The sequence below is a fragment of the Gymnoscopelus microlampas genome, assembly GCF_963454915.1.
Source record: "Gymnoscopelus microlampas genome assembly, chromosome: 10".
Lineage (NCBI taxonomy): Eukaryota > Metazoa > Chordata > Actinopteri > Myctophiformes > Myctophidae > Gymnoscopelus > Gymnoscopelus microlampas.
This window is the reverse complement of record NC_139947.1, coordinates 4,383,612-4,397,182: the sequence shown is the minus strand read 5'-3', so window position 1 is coordinate 4,397,182 and position 13,571 is coordinate 4,383,612. Positions and strand designations below refer to the sequence as shown.

At 47.2% G+C, this 13,571-nt stretch overlaps 1 protein-coding gene across 1 annotated transcript in view; it reads left to right on the top strand.

The window, feature by feature from the left end:
- LOC311054052 (serrate RNA effector molecule homolog) overlaps positions 1-8,780 on the top strand; it is a gene marked incomplete at its 5' end in the record, with an annotated part of 32,705 nt that extends 23,925 nt beyond the window's left edge. Inside the window, one exon of the mRNA XM_084069932.1 lies at positions 8,589-8,780. The remainder of the gene's footprint in view (positions 1-8,588) is intronic.
- Between the last annotated feature and the right edge of the window lie 4,791 nt (positions 8,781-13,571).

The following is a 13,571-nucleotide window of genomic DNA, read 5'->3' as shown; positions in this document are numbered from 1 at the left end:
CCCTAATAAACGAAATAAATAAACAAACAGATAAACAAAAAACAGTGCTTCTTTCAACAACAAAAGGCACAACCAAAAGTTACTTCATCAGAGCACTGCACGGACAGACGCCTACTCGCTTGACAAACAATAACAAACAGCCCCACGTTAGAGTCCGAACGGCTTCTTGTGACCGCGGCCTCGAGAGGGTCTATTATGTCCTTTAATCCAAAACGAAACGTAAACGGTCCTCCGCACCGGCGATCCAAATGATAACTTAAGTTTGGGGTACCCCTGTTGTTTGTAATCCACAGAACAGAAACTTGGCTTTATCTCACCGCGGCGGCTCCGTCAGAATCCTCCCGCTCCTCGGCGTTTCATTCATAAAACCAGCACTCGATTCCCCACGGCGTCGCAACGACTCCGTTGTCCGCAGGGCTCGTCTGTTCTTAATTCTTGGCTGCAGCTTACACCCGAGTCTAAACTTTTAGTAACTTAAACACGGTAACGCTGGCGCCTAGGAGATCTCCTCTCTCTTCCTCCTGTCGCTTCTGATGCACAGGTTGCTTGCTCGATTCCCCTCCCCCCGTGCCGCACCCTCTATTAGTAACGTCGGGTGGCACAAATCATTCAATTACCCCCTAATCAGACCCATTACCCCTCACGTGAATAGGAAATGTTCATATTGCTCATTGTGTCCAACATGTTACATATCCCTCGTATATAATAACATGCATAAGTCGGGCAGATGTTACATGTCACACGTATAAAATAACACCCATAGATCAAGCAGATAAATATAATAATATAATGTGCAGTTTGTCACAGTCCCCCCCCCCCCCCAGCTGGAAGCTATTTCTTCAAGTCCTCCCAACGGAGGGTTTGAGGTCGACCACATTACAATGTATCCACTTTTTAACACTTCCCATTTCACTCAGTAACTTTTAGGGCCTATCTGACTCGTTTTCTAGCTGGACCTGACCTTTTCGGGGGCACTAGCTTTGACGAGTCTGTGTCAGATGCTTTTGAAAGTGGGTGTGTTCTCCCCCAGACCAAATCACCTGGTCGGAACTGATCATGTTTCCGCCAGTCCTTACCATATTTGGCTCGTCTAGACTGAGAGACACCCACCCTTCGTGTAATTTCTTTGACCCTGGCCCACTTGGTGTCATAGTCAATGGTGACCAGCAGCATGGTGTTCCTCTTCTCCCTCGGGAATGGCCCGGCCGAGCCGATCCCCAGGGACTCTCCTGCCTGGTCAGCCTTAGTGGACGGTAGTAGGGCGAACGGCTTACGATTCTCCGGCCTGCACCGCTGACAAACGTGACACCTCTTGACATACTCCCACACCTGTCTGCGGACTGTCGGCCACCAGGCCACCTCAAGGACCCGAAGGAGAGTCTTTAGCCGACTTGGATGACCACTCGTGGGGTGGTCATGGAAATATTCCAGGACACAGTGGACCCGGCTGTTGGGCACCACCACCTGATATTTCCGTCCGCCGTCTTTGGATGGTCGCCTTCGGTATAGGACTCCTCGGATTTCCTCATAGCCCACACAATCCGCTCGCTGGTCGGCGTGGTCTAGATGTTCCTGTAGATCCCTTACTCTGGGGTCTGCACCCTGAGCCCTGGCTAGGCCTGCAAGGGTTAACCCTGACGGCCAGTTCTGGATCAGACATTCCCACTCCGGTGGGACGCCTCGGGCTCGGGATCCCAGAGTGACACCATCACCGCCCCTCGACGGTAACCCCGGCACAGCCGCACAGAGCTGCGCCGACGACAGGTCGGGCGGTGGCTGTGAGGCGCTTTGTCGGTTGATCTTCTTCCAACAGTCGCTGGAGGGCAAGCCATGGGAGGCAATAGTGGGTGGCCCCTGAGATGCACCGGCGGGCTGACGGTAGGGAGTACTGGTGGGACTGCCGTGAGGAGTACGTACTCCACGGAATGTAATGTCTGGCTTAGGTGGAGTTTGGGACCTTGGGTGTGATGCACTGATTTTTCTCATCTGCGCCACTTCACTGTTCCACCTCTCGTCTCTCCTCATAAAACATTCAGTCACTTCTTTCCTGAGCTGTTCAACTGAGGTTTCGACAAGAGTCTCCATCTCCAGCATCCTGCGAGCTATGTACCCCCTTAGGCCCAGTTCCCTATTAATACCACTCTCCATTGCTTCTTCAAAATCCCCCCTGACCTGCTGTACTTCATTTTGGCAGCTTTGCAACTTGTCCTTCATTGAGGCCATTTGTTGCTGCACTGTGAAATCAGGGCCCTCACTTTCCTCAAAGTTAGCTGTCACCGCTACTACCTGTTTTGCTTTTTCCCTGTGGTGTTCCATTGTACTTCTCTCTTTTTTCCCCGCTTTTCCCCGGTTGTGTTTTTTACAGTGTATTTTTGTTAATGTACTTTACCTTTTATGACAATTATTAAATTGTGGCTTTTAGTATTTACTTTTTAACCTGCGATCCCCGTACGGGCCACCACATGTAACAATCGGCCTTTACCTTGAAAGGATAATTCTTAACTAAAGGAAAAACAACGGGATCGGCAGGTTTTGAACTTAAAATACTTTATATAAATTAGCCACAAATTAAACAATTGACAAAACAGATGGTAAATAAATAATACACTTTGGCCTGTAAATCAACTTCTGTCCCTAACTCTTTCCCTAATAAACGAAATAAATAAACAAACAGATAAACAAAAAACAGTGCTTCTTTCAACAACAAAAGGCACAACCAAAAGTTACTTCATCAGAGCACTGCACGGACAGACGCCTACTCGCTTGACAAACAATAACAAACAGCCCCACGTTAGAGTCCGAACGGCTTCTTGTGACCGCGGCCTCGAGAGGGTCTATTATGTCCTTTAATCCAAAACGAAACGTAAACGGTCCTCCGCACCGGCGATCCAAATGATAACTTAAGTTTGGGGTACCCCTGTTGTTTGTAATCCACAGAACAGAAACTTGGCTTTATCTCACCGCGGCGGCTCCGTCAGAATCCTCCCGCTCCTCGGCGTTTCATTCATAAAACCAGCACTCGATTCCCCACGGCGTCGCAACGACTCCGTTGTCCGCAGGGCTCGTCTGTTCTTAATTCTTGGCTGCAGCTTACACCCGAGTCTAAACTTTTAGTAACTTAAACACGGTAACGCTGGCGCCTAGGAGATCTCCTCTCTCTTCCTCCTGTCGCTTCTGATGCACAGGTTGCTTGCTCGATTCCCCTCCCCCCGTGCCGCACCCTCTATTAGTAACGTCGGGTGGCACAAATCATTCAATTACCCCCTAATCAGACCCATTACCCCTCACGTGAATAGGAAATGTTCATATTGCTCATTGTGTCCAACATGTTACATATCCCTCGTATATAATAACATGCATAAGTCGGGCAGATGTTACATGTCACACGTATAAAATAACACCCATAGATCAAGCAGATAAATATAATAATATAATGTGCAGTTTGTCACAGTCCCCCCCCCCCCCCCCAGCTGGAAGCTATTTCTTCAAGTCCTCCCAACGGAGGGTTTGAGGTCGACCACATTACAATGTATCCACGTTTTAACACTTCCCATTTCACTCAGTAACTTTTAGGGCCTATCTGACTCGTTTTCTAGCTGGACCTGACCTTTTCGGGGGCACTAGCTTTGACGAGTCTGTGTCAGATGCTTTTGAAAGTGGGTGTGTTCTCCCCCAGACCAAATCACCTGGTCGGAACTGATCATGTTTCCGCCAGTCCTTACCATATTTGGCTCGTCTAGACTGAGAGACACCCACCCTTCGTGTAATTTCTTTGACCCTGGCCCACTTGGTGTCATAGTCAATGGTGACCAGCAGCATGGTGTTCCTCTTCTCCCTCGGGAATGGCCCGGCCGAGCCGATCCCCAGGGACTCTCCTGCCTGGTCAGCCTTAGTGGACGGTAGTAGGGCGAACGGCTTACGATTCTCCGGCCTGCACCGCTGACAAACGTGACACCTCTTGACATACTCCCACACCTGTCTGCGGACTGTCGGCCACCAGGCCACCTCAAGGACCCGAAGGAGAGTCTTTAGCCGACTTGGATGACCACTCGTGGGGTGGTCATGGAAATATTCCAGGACACAGTGGACCCGGCTGTTGGGCACCACCACCTGATATTTCCGTCCGCCGTCTTTGGATGGTCGCCTTCGGTATAGGACTCCTCGGATTTCCTCATAGCCCACACAATCCGCTCGCTGGTCGGCGTGGTCTAGATGTTCCTGTAGATCCCTTACTCTGGGGTCTGCACCCTGAGCCCTGGCTAGGCCTGCAAGGGTTAACCCTGACGGCCAGTTCTGGATCAGACATTCCCACTCCGGTGGGACGCCTCGGGCTCGGGATCCCAGAGTGACACCATCACCGCCCCTCGACGGTAACCCCGGCACAGCCGCACAGAGCTGCGCCGACGACAGGTCGGGCGGTGGCTGTGAGGCGCTTTGTCGGTTGATCTTCTTCCAACAGTCGCTGGAGGGCAAGCCATGGGAGGCAATAGTGGGTGGCCCCTGAGATGCACCGGCGGGCTGACGGTAGGGAGTACTGGTGGGACTGCCGTGAGGAGTACGTACTCCACGGAATGTAATGTCTGGCTTAGGTGGAGTTTGGGACCTTGGGTGTGATGCACTGATTTTTCTCATCTGCGCCACTTCACTGTTCCACCTCTCGTCTCTCCTCATAAAACATTCAGTCACTTCTTTCCTGAGCTGTTCAACTGAGGTTTCGACAAGAGTCTCCATCTCCAGCATCCTGCGAGCTATGTACCCCCTTAGGCCCAGTTCCCTATTAATACCACTCTCCATTGCTTCTTCAAAATCCCCCCTGACCTGCTGTACTTCATTTTGGCAGCTTTGCAACTTGTCCTTCATTGAGGCCATTTGTTGCTGCACTGTGAAATCAGGGCCCTCACTTTCCTCAAAGTTAGCTGTCACCGCTACTACCTGTTTTGCTTTTTCCCTGTGGTGTTCCATTGTACTTCTCTCTTTTTTCCCCGCTTTTCCCCGGTTGTGTTTTTTACAGTGTATTTTTTTTAATGTACTTTACCTTTTATGACAATTATTAAATTGTGGCTTTTAGTATTTACTTTTTAACCTGCGATCCCCGTACGGGCCACCACATGTAACAATCGGCCTTTACCTTGAAAGGATAATTCTTAACTAAAGGAAAAACAACGGGATCGGCAGGTTTTGAACTTAAAATACTTTATATAAATTAGCCACAAATTAAACAATTGACAAAACAGATGGTAAATAAATAATACACTTTGGCCTGTAAATCAACTTCTGTCCCTAACTCTTTCCCTAATAAACGAAATAAATAAACAAACAGATAAACAAAAAACAGTGCTTCTTTCAACAACAAAAGGCACAACCAAAAGTTACTTCATCAGAGCACTGCACGGACAGACGCCTACTCGCTTGACAAACAATAACAAACAGCCCCACGTTAGAGTCCGAACGGCTTCTTGTGACCGCGGCCTCGAGAGGGTCTATTATGTCCTTTAATCCAAAACGAAACGTAAACGGTCCTCCGCACCGGCGATCCAAATGATAACTTAAGTTTGGGGTACCCCTGTTGTTTGTAATCCACAGAACAGAAACTTGGCTTTATCTCACCGCGGCGGCTCCGTCAGAATCCTCCCGCTCCTCGGCGTTTCATTCATAAAACCAGCACTCGATTCCCCACGGCGTCGCAACGACTCCGTTGTCCGCAGGGCTCGTCCGTTCTTAATTCTTGGCTGCAGCTTACACCCGAGTCTAAACTTTTAGTAACTTAAACACGGTAACGCTGGCGCCTAGGAGATCTCCTCTCTCTTCCTCCTGTCGCTTCTGATGCACAGGTTGCTTGCTCGATTCCCCTCCCCCCGTGCCGCACCCTCTATTAGTAACGTCGGGTGGCACAAATCATTCAATTACCCCCTAATCAGACCCATTACCCCTCACGTGAATAGGAAATGTTCATATTGCTCATTGTGTCCAACATGTTACATATCCCTCGTATATAATAACATGCATAAGTCGGGCAGATGTTACATGTCACACGTATAAAATAACACCCATAGATCAAGCAGATAAATATAATAATATAATGTGCAGTTTGTCACAACTCAACCAAAATGTGTTTTTGATTTCATATAAATCACATGTTTGTGTCTCAGAGGAGGGCTATGGACAGTTCAGATCATAGATATAGAAACCTAGATACCTCATTGGTCTCTGCAGTTCATTGTAGCGACCTGTATCTCAATACAAGGCTCTTCCACAGGGCTGTTTGACTACTGGCCAATCACAGCGCGTTGACTACGAGCCAATCACAGCGCGTCTAACTGACTAGTTGCTGCGCGGCCGCCTCTTAAGAAAAGACCCGCCCCCACCTGCCTCTGATTGGCCTACGGAACGCCCCCTTCTGTGACGCACACAGAAGTTTCCAGCTTGCCCTGCTGAAGCTGAAGCACGGCAGAGATACACACGCCTCAGAGCCTAAGGAGGCGTCTACCTTTATATGTCTATGGTTCAGAAACCTGACTACCAGTGACATCATCGATGGGGAATCCAAGCTATTAGAAACTACAGGCTTTCTATTTCTGTAAAGTCTGCATGCTGTGATGGAAGACATTGTTCTCGCCTAATTATTTTTTAGCGGTGCCAACCGCTTTACACTTGACTTTGTCTCCGTGTCCGTCCGTCCGTCCGTCCGTCCGTCCGTCCGTATGAGCACGGGATGAGCACGGCAAAGAAGAAACACATACAAACACACGCACACACACACACACGGACTTGGAGATTGCCTATGCCATCTCTCCTCTCATTGGCCACACGTGCCACTGGTTATCAAAGAGGGTCCAGGGACCCCCAGCGTATGTTATGTCCGTCCGCCCGTATGAGCACAGGATGAGCACGGGATTTTAAACAGCTATAACTCCAGTTTGCAGCATGCCACCAAGTCCACATTTGGTATGTGGACTTAGACCACCAATAGGGACGAGCATGAATTGCTGAAGTTATCAAAGAGGGGTCCAGGGACCCCCAGCGTATGTTATGTCCGTCCGCCCGTATGAGCACGGGATGAGCACAGGATTTTACACAGCTATAACTCCAGTTTGCAGCATGCCACCAAGTCCACATTTAGTATGTGGACTTAGACCACCAATAGGGACGAGCATGAATTGCTGAAGCCCCGCCCCAGGGTTCCAGGGACCCCCAGCGTATGTTATGTCCGTCCGCCCGTATGAGCACGGGATGAGCACGGGATTTTAAGCAGCTATAACTCCAGTTTGCAACATGCCACCAAGTCCAAATTTGGTATGTGGACTTAGACCACCAATAGGGACGAGCATGAATTGCTGAAGCCCCGCCCCCTCTGTCTTCCCATTGGCTGGCCTTTAAACAGCCATAACTCAAGTTCGCAGCATGCTACGGAGTACATATTTTGTACATGGACTAAAACCACCAATAGGGACGAACTGTAATTACTTAAGCCCCGCCCCCTCTGTCTGCCCATTGGCTGGGCTTTAAACAGCCATTATTCCAGTTTGCAGCATGCTACCAAGTACAAATTTGGTAAGTGGACTCAGACCACCAATAGGGATGAACTGAAATGAGTTAAGCCCCGCCCCAAAGGCACCGCTTCCTTCACACAGGGTGTGATTTTTTAATATATTTTTGGGGTCTTTTTCTGCCTTTATTGATAGGATAGTGGACTGACAGGAAATGGGGAGAGAGATGGGGGAGGGGGGGGGGGTGACACACAGCAAAGGTCGTTGGGATCGGGAGTTGAACCCGCGACACACTGTCAGGCTGGATTAGAAGCATATGTGGTATGAGCCTGGACCGCTAGGCCAGCGCACGCCCCCTCACGTAATTTTTGAAATGACCAAACCTGCGTACCGATGATGTCACTGGTAGGCAGGTTAGTGAACAGTCTACAGCTCTCCTCTAACACATCACCCGCCAAGGTATTAAACATGGTTTGTTATCCCCTTGCCAGCGTAATTACCTTCATCCCATGAATTTTGAAATGAAAGGGAAGGGGTAAGAGGAGGGATCTGTGTATTCAGAGGAACCACAATGTTCCAACCGCGATCTGCCATTTTGGGGCTTTGGCCCGCTGAAAACAGTGGTTTTCAATGCAAAAAACTGCAACTGAGTTACAGTTTTTCTGAAAATCCCATAGTCAGGGCGGGCGGAAGTGACGTTTTTTGGAATGATGTCACATCCACATACTTCTTCTCTGATTGACAATGAATGGATCATCACAGAGCTGTGTTACGCTGCCTAAAACAGCGTGTCTCATTTTTTTAACTCTTTTCCTGCCATTGACGAGATTTCTCGTTTTTCTCTGCATGGCTCAGCCATTTTTTTTTTTTTTTTGCTTTTTTAATTTTTCGTTTATCACAAAGGAAGCAGGAGATAACGCGATGCGAAGATTTTCTGCTCCATCCTCAGTAGACAGACATGATACCATATTATAATGATCATCATGTGAATGTTACCTTAACTCTACCTTGTGTGTGTGTGTGTGTGTGTGTGTGTGTGTGTGTGTGTGTGTGTGTGTGTGTGTGTGTGTGTGTGTGTGTGTGTGTGTGTGTGTGAGACAGGTGGTCCTCATTACCCGGGCAACCAGTTTGGGGCGGGGCGTGGGAACTTTGACAACTTCAGAGGTCATGGGTCAGGTGGTTACCCCGGGAAACCACAACGAAACAACAGGTAGGAAGACCTGTCTGTCTGTCTGTCTGTCTGTCTGTCTGTCTGTGTCTGTGTCTGTGTCTGTGTCTCTGTGTCTCTGTGTCTCTCTGTCTGTCTGTCTTAGAGATGCTCCGACTAAGATTTGCACTGATATTGCTGATCACAGCGTCAAATCCATAAATTCTTCTATTTATTGTGTTACTGTAGCAGCATTATATTATCTCTGATAAAATACATAAATACATCTCAAAATAAATAAAAGCCACCTATAGCTTTAGCTACGGCTAGCAAACAAATACAAAAACTATGTTGAAACGTCATCTGATCGGCCCGCTTTGATCTATTTTGAGGCTTCATCGACCGATCGATGGGAGCATCTCTAGTCTGTCTGTCTGTCGTATAGATGTGATGTGACAGATTACATGTTTTCAGTCTACATAAAATACATCAGAGGAAAGATGGAGTCTTAGTTTGGATGAACGTATATCAGTAATTTAGTCTCTTAGCTGAATAAGAACTGACCCTGTGTCTGTTATGATAAAAAACTGACTTGTGTGTGTGTGTGTGTGTGTGTGTGTGTGTGTGTGTGTGTGTGTGTGTGTGTGTGTGTGTGTGTGTGTGTGTGTGTGTGTGTGTGTGTGTGTGTGTGTGTGTGTGTGTGTGTGCGTGCGTGCGTGCGTGCGTGCGTGCGTGGGTGGGTGGGTGGGTGGGTGGGTGGGTGGGTGCGTGCGTGCGTACGTGCGTGTGTCATCATGTGATGAAGATGTTTTGATGTCCTGAATGTCTTCCTCCTTCAATAAAGATCTGCTGTCAACACTCTGGGCCTGGATTTATTATCTATGTCAGAGGTCTTCAACAGGGGGTCCGCAACCCCTAGGGGGTCCGCGGAGGTACTGCAGGGGGTCCGTGAAATTGTTGTTTGATTAAAAGAAAATGTTGTTTTCAAAAATGTCAGTTTGTCTTTAAACATAACGTGACATATTTTAATAGTTAGTATTGAATGCACAATAACATGGTAGGTTTGTACATATTTTGTAGAGAAAGGTTCTTTTGCACACCTACTGGGACAACCTGTGCTTAGGAGGAGGCAACCATTTTTTCATGTTTATTTATATATAAAATATATATGTTTGATCCAACAGTAACTTTTCTACCAACATGTTTAAGATGTTTTCAGTACATTGGGCCTCATGCAGCAATAAGTTCCTAATGTTTCCTCTTACATATACCTAAGTGAATTCCTAAGAGAAGTTAAGTCAGATTTATGAAACGTTCTTAAAAGGCAGAATTGTTCGTAACTTATGTTCTTATGATGATGAATCCCAATCCTTGTAACTTGAAGGGGTGTGCCAGTTCATCCCAATTACCATAGGTAGCCGCCCCACCAATCCCCATATAAGACATGACTGCATGGCCCTGCCTGCAGTCACACCTGTGTCTGATTGCTGCACACAGAAATCACAGGAAATCACACACATAAATACAGTTGAGAGAATGAAGTAAAGAATACCTAAATTAAAGTCTAAAGATGGTTGAACACCAGATTCCAAACATAAAAATAAATAAATCAATAGTTCTGTGGAGGTACTTCTGAAGTGAACAGCAAATTATTTTATTTCATTAATAAATGTATTTTATTATTTCTCTCACATTAATCAACATATCACCATAGACATCAATGTAAATTTGCTGAAATTAGCATGTTATCCATATTTCATGTTCAGGAGTAGCGTTAGTAGTGGATATAAAGCATTTTATTACTGAAAGCTGGTGGGTGGATATGGAGGGTCTTTAAGGTAGCAGCTGCTTGGTATGTAATGGGGTGGAAATAGGGGTGTGGTGGGTGATATGGTGGTGCAAGGAGGGGTGTTGGGGGCTGTGTGGGGGGATGGGGATGGGTGTGACGGGTGGGTATAGGGGGGCTTTCAGGTAGGAAGGGGATGGGATGGGAAAATGGGTGTGTGGCGAATGTCGGGGATATGGGGGTGGGGGTATGGGGGGCGATGAGGGTGGGTTGGGTCGGGGGGTATGGGGCTTGGGCTTCAACTCAACCGGGTCCTTTTGGGTTAGATTGTGATTTCAGACCTGTTGAAAACTCTAAAGCAGTTGTTCTCAAACATTTTTATGTCAAGGACCCCCAAATTGACATGCTGCAGACCCCCACCTAAAAATAAGAGAAATGTTTTCAAGATTTATCAAAATGTTTCGAAAATAGCCGATCTACGCGTTGTGAGCTTGTAGATCGGCTATTTTCGAAACAAAGTATAAAATAGGGTTAAAGTGATTAAACTGTTCCTCGTTTGCTGTGGACCCCCTGGAACTCCCTCAAGGACCCCTGGGGGTCCCCAGACCACACTTTTGAGAACCCTTTTTGCTCTAAAGATATGATAAAAATATTATTGTAATTTAAATCCTATATTATACAACTGTAGAATTGAAGAAACTTTGAGAATGAATTATTTTTGCACAAACACTTAAGAACTCAAAGGCCAGCCTAAGAGTGCTCTTCAGTGTGTGTAGATTCTGTTCTTACCTGAGAACAGATCACAGCTAAGAAAACATTGGAGTATACCAACATCTTCTTAAAAACATCTTAAGTTGGTTTAAGAAGAAATTACCTCTTAACAACGGTTGCTGCATGAGGCCCAATGTTTTTGTTTTGTAATATCTTGCAGGAGAGTAGAGTTCCTGAAACTGGTTGGAAATGAAGAGGAAGTAGAGAAATACTACAGAAACCCAGACCACCAGAACCTCATGACAGTATTGGACCAGTATAAATAAATAAAAATAAAAATAATCATATTTGAACTGGGTACCCCCCCAAAATAATCATATTTGAACTGGGGACCCCCCCAAAATAATCATATTTGAACTGGGGACCCCCCAAAATAATCATATTTGAATTATATAAATAATCATAGTTGAACTGGGGACCCCCCAAAATAATCATATTTGAATTATTTCATACAGGATGATGGTGTACCTGCTAGGCCTTGGCCTGTCGCACCTCCAACGGTGCCGATGGAGGACTATGCGTGGCAGGGGCGTCCGCTTCCCTGAGCCAGGCCTAAACCTGACCGCATACCAAAACAGTTGAGCTGCAGGGTCTTCAGCTGGGGACCACCTTTCATTGATGTTTCGCCCCTTACCCAGAACATCTCCTGGTGGCGGGGCAGTGAACAGGGACGTCTCCCTGACACCCCCTGCAGCTCAACTTATTTTGATGTTCCCCCCCAAGTCTTGTCTCGTCGTCTCAGCCAGAGCCAGTGGCTTGCTTTCTCTGCTTCCTCTGATAGCTCTTTGGTGGCTTTGCTCAGTCTGGCTCCCCGTAGCCCCACGTCTCTGAGCAGACGTGACGTGGAACTGCCAACGAAGCCCCTGGCTCCCACCTCCACCGGGTACGTCCTTGCAGTCCATCCGCTTTCCCTGCACTCCGCAACCAGGTCTGCATATTTTGCCATCTTCCTTTCGTAGGCAGCTTCCAGACCCTCTCCCATGGAACTGTCAACTCAACCAGCAGTACTGACTTCACCGCTGCTGACCACAGCACCACGTCGGGTCTTAAAGTGGAGCTGTCTACCCAGGTCCACTTCCATCTTCCACTCCACCCCTGGTGTTAACAGCTTGGAGGGTGGTAATCTCTTGCTGGAGTGTTCTGCAGGTTCCCCCTGCCTGTGGAAGTGGATCCCATGTTGGCTCCTTAATGGACCCTGGTTGTTCGCCTCCTGCCGGCTTTTCTCCAGCACCTCTGCCAGCTTCCTGAGCACTTGGTCGTGCCGCCATGTAAGTCGACCCTGTGTCAGAGCTGTTTTACATCCTGACAGGACATGCTGGAGTGAGGCATTGGTGGTCCCGCAGAGGTCACAGGATTGCTCTGTTCCAAACCACTGATGGAGATTTCGAGGGCTTGGGAGCGTGTCGTAGGTCGCTCTAATGAGGAAACTGAGTCGACCTTGTGGCATTTTCCAGAAGTCTGCCCAGTTGATTGCTCGACTCGCGACATCCTCCCGGGTAGTCCACCGCCCCTGCTGCCCCTGTGCCACAGACTTCTGAATGATATAAATAATAATATTTGAACTGGGGACCCCCCAAAATAATCATATTTGAATGATATAAATAATAATATTTGAACTGGGGACCCCCCAAAATAATCATATTTGAATGATATAAATAATAATATTTGAACTGGGGACCCCCCAAAATAATCATATTTGAATGATATAAATAATAATATTTGAACTGGGGACCCCCCAACCCCGATAAGCACTTGGAATTGTAGGAGTTGAGGCATTGAATCGTATTTCCACAGATAAACATTGTGAAAATAGCCGATCTACAAGCTTCTAGATCGTCTATTTTCACTTTTTCTGTCTTTCTTATATAATTTGACAACTAGGCCATTGTTTGACCACTTTTTATAGTATAGTTTGTTGAGAACCTCTGGTTTAGTGTATGCCCCATCCCTCCTTAACCGCTCCTCCCCTGCCCTATGAATTAATTCCACGCCTTCATTTCTTTCATTTGATTTCGTCCTTCTTCGAGAGGTAGGTGTCCTTTTCCGTGTTCTCTGTCATGACATTAGAAATGGAATTGATAATGATTTAATCAGTATAATTATGATAGTCACAGATGATATAAAAACACTTTTAGCAGCACGGCTCAAAAGTATTATGTGAAACACAGTTTTCAACAAGTCTGCCTCACCCGGGAGAACAACAGGCGTGTTGCGACTCCTGCGTTGTTCCTCTAGCTGAGTGGAAACCTGTTTCCACTCTAAATAAAACCTGTGTTGACTGATCATGATACGAGGGGAAGATTACGCTAACAAAGTTTATGACTCGCTTCGGGGGCCGGGGTGTGTGTGTGTGTGTGTGTGTGTGTGTGTGTGTGTGTGT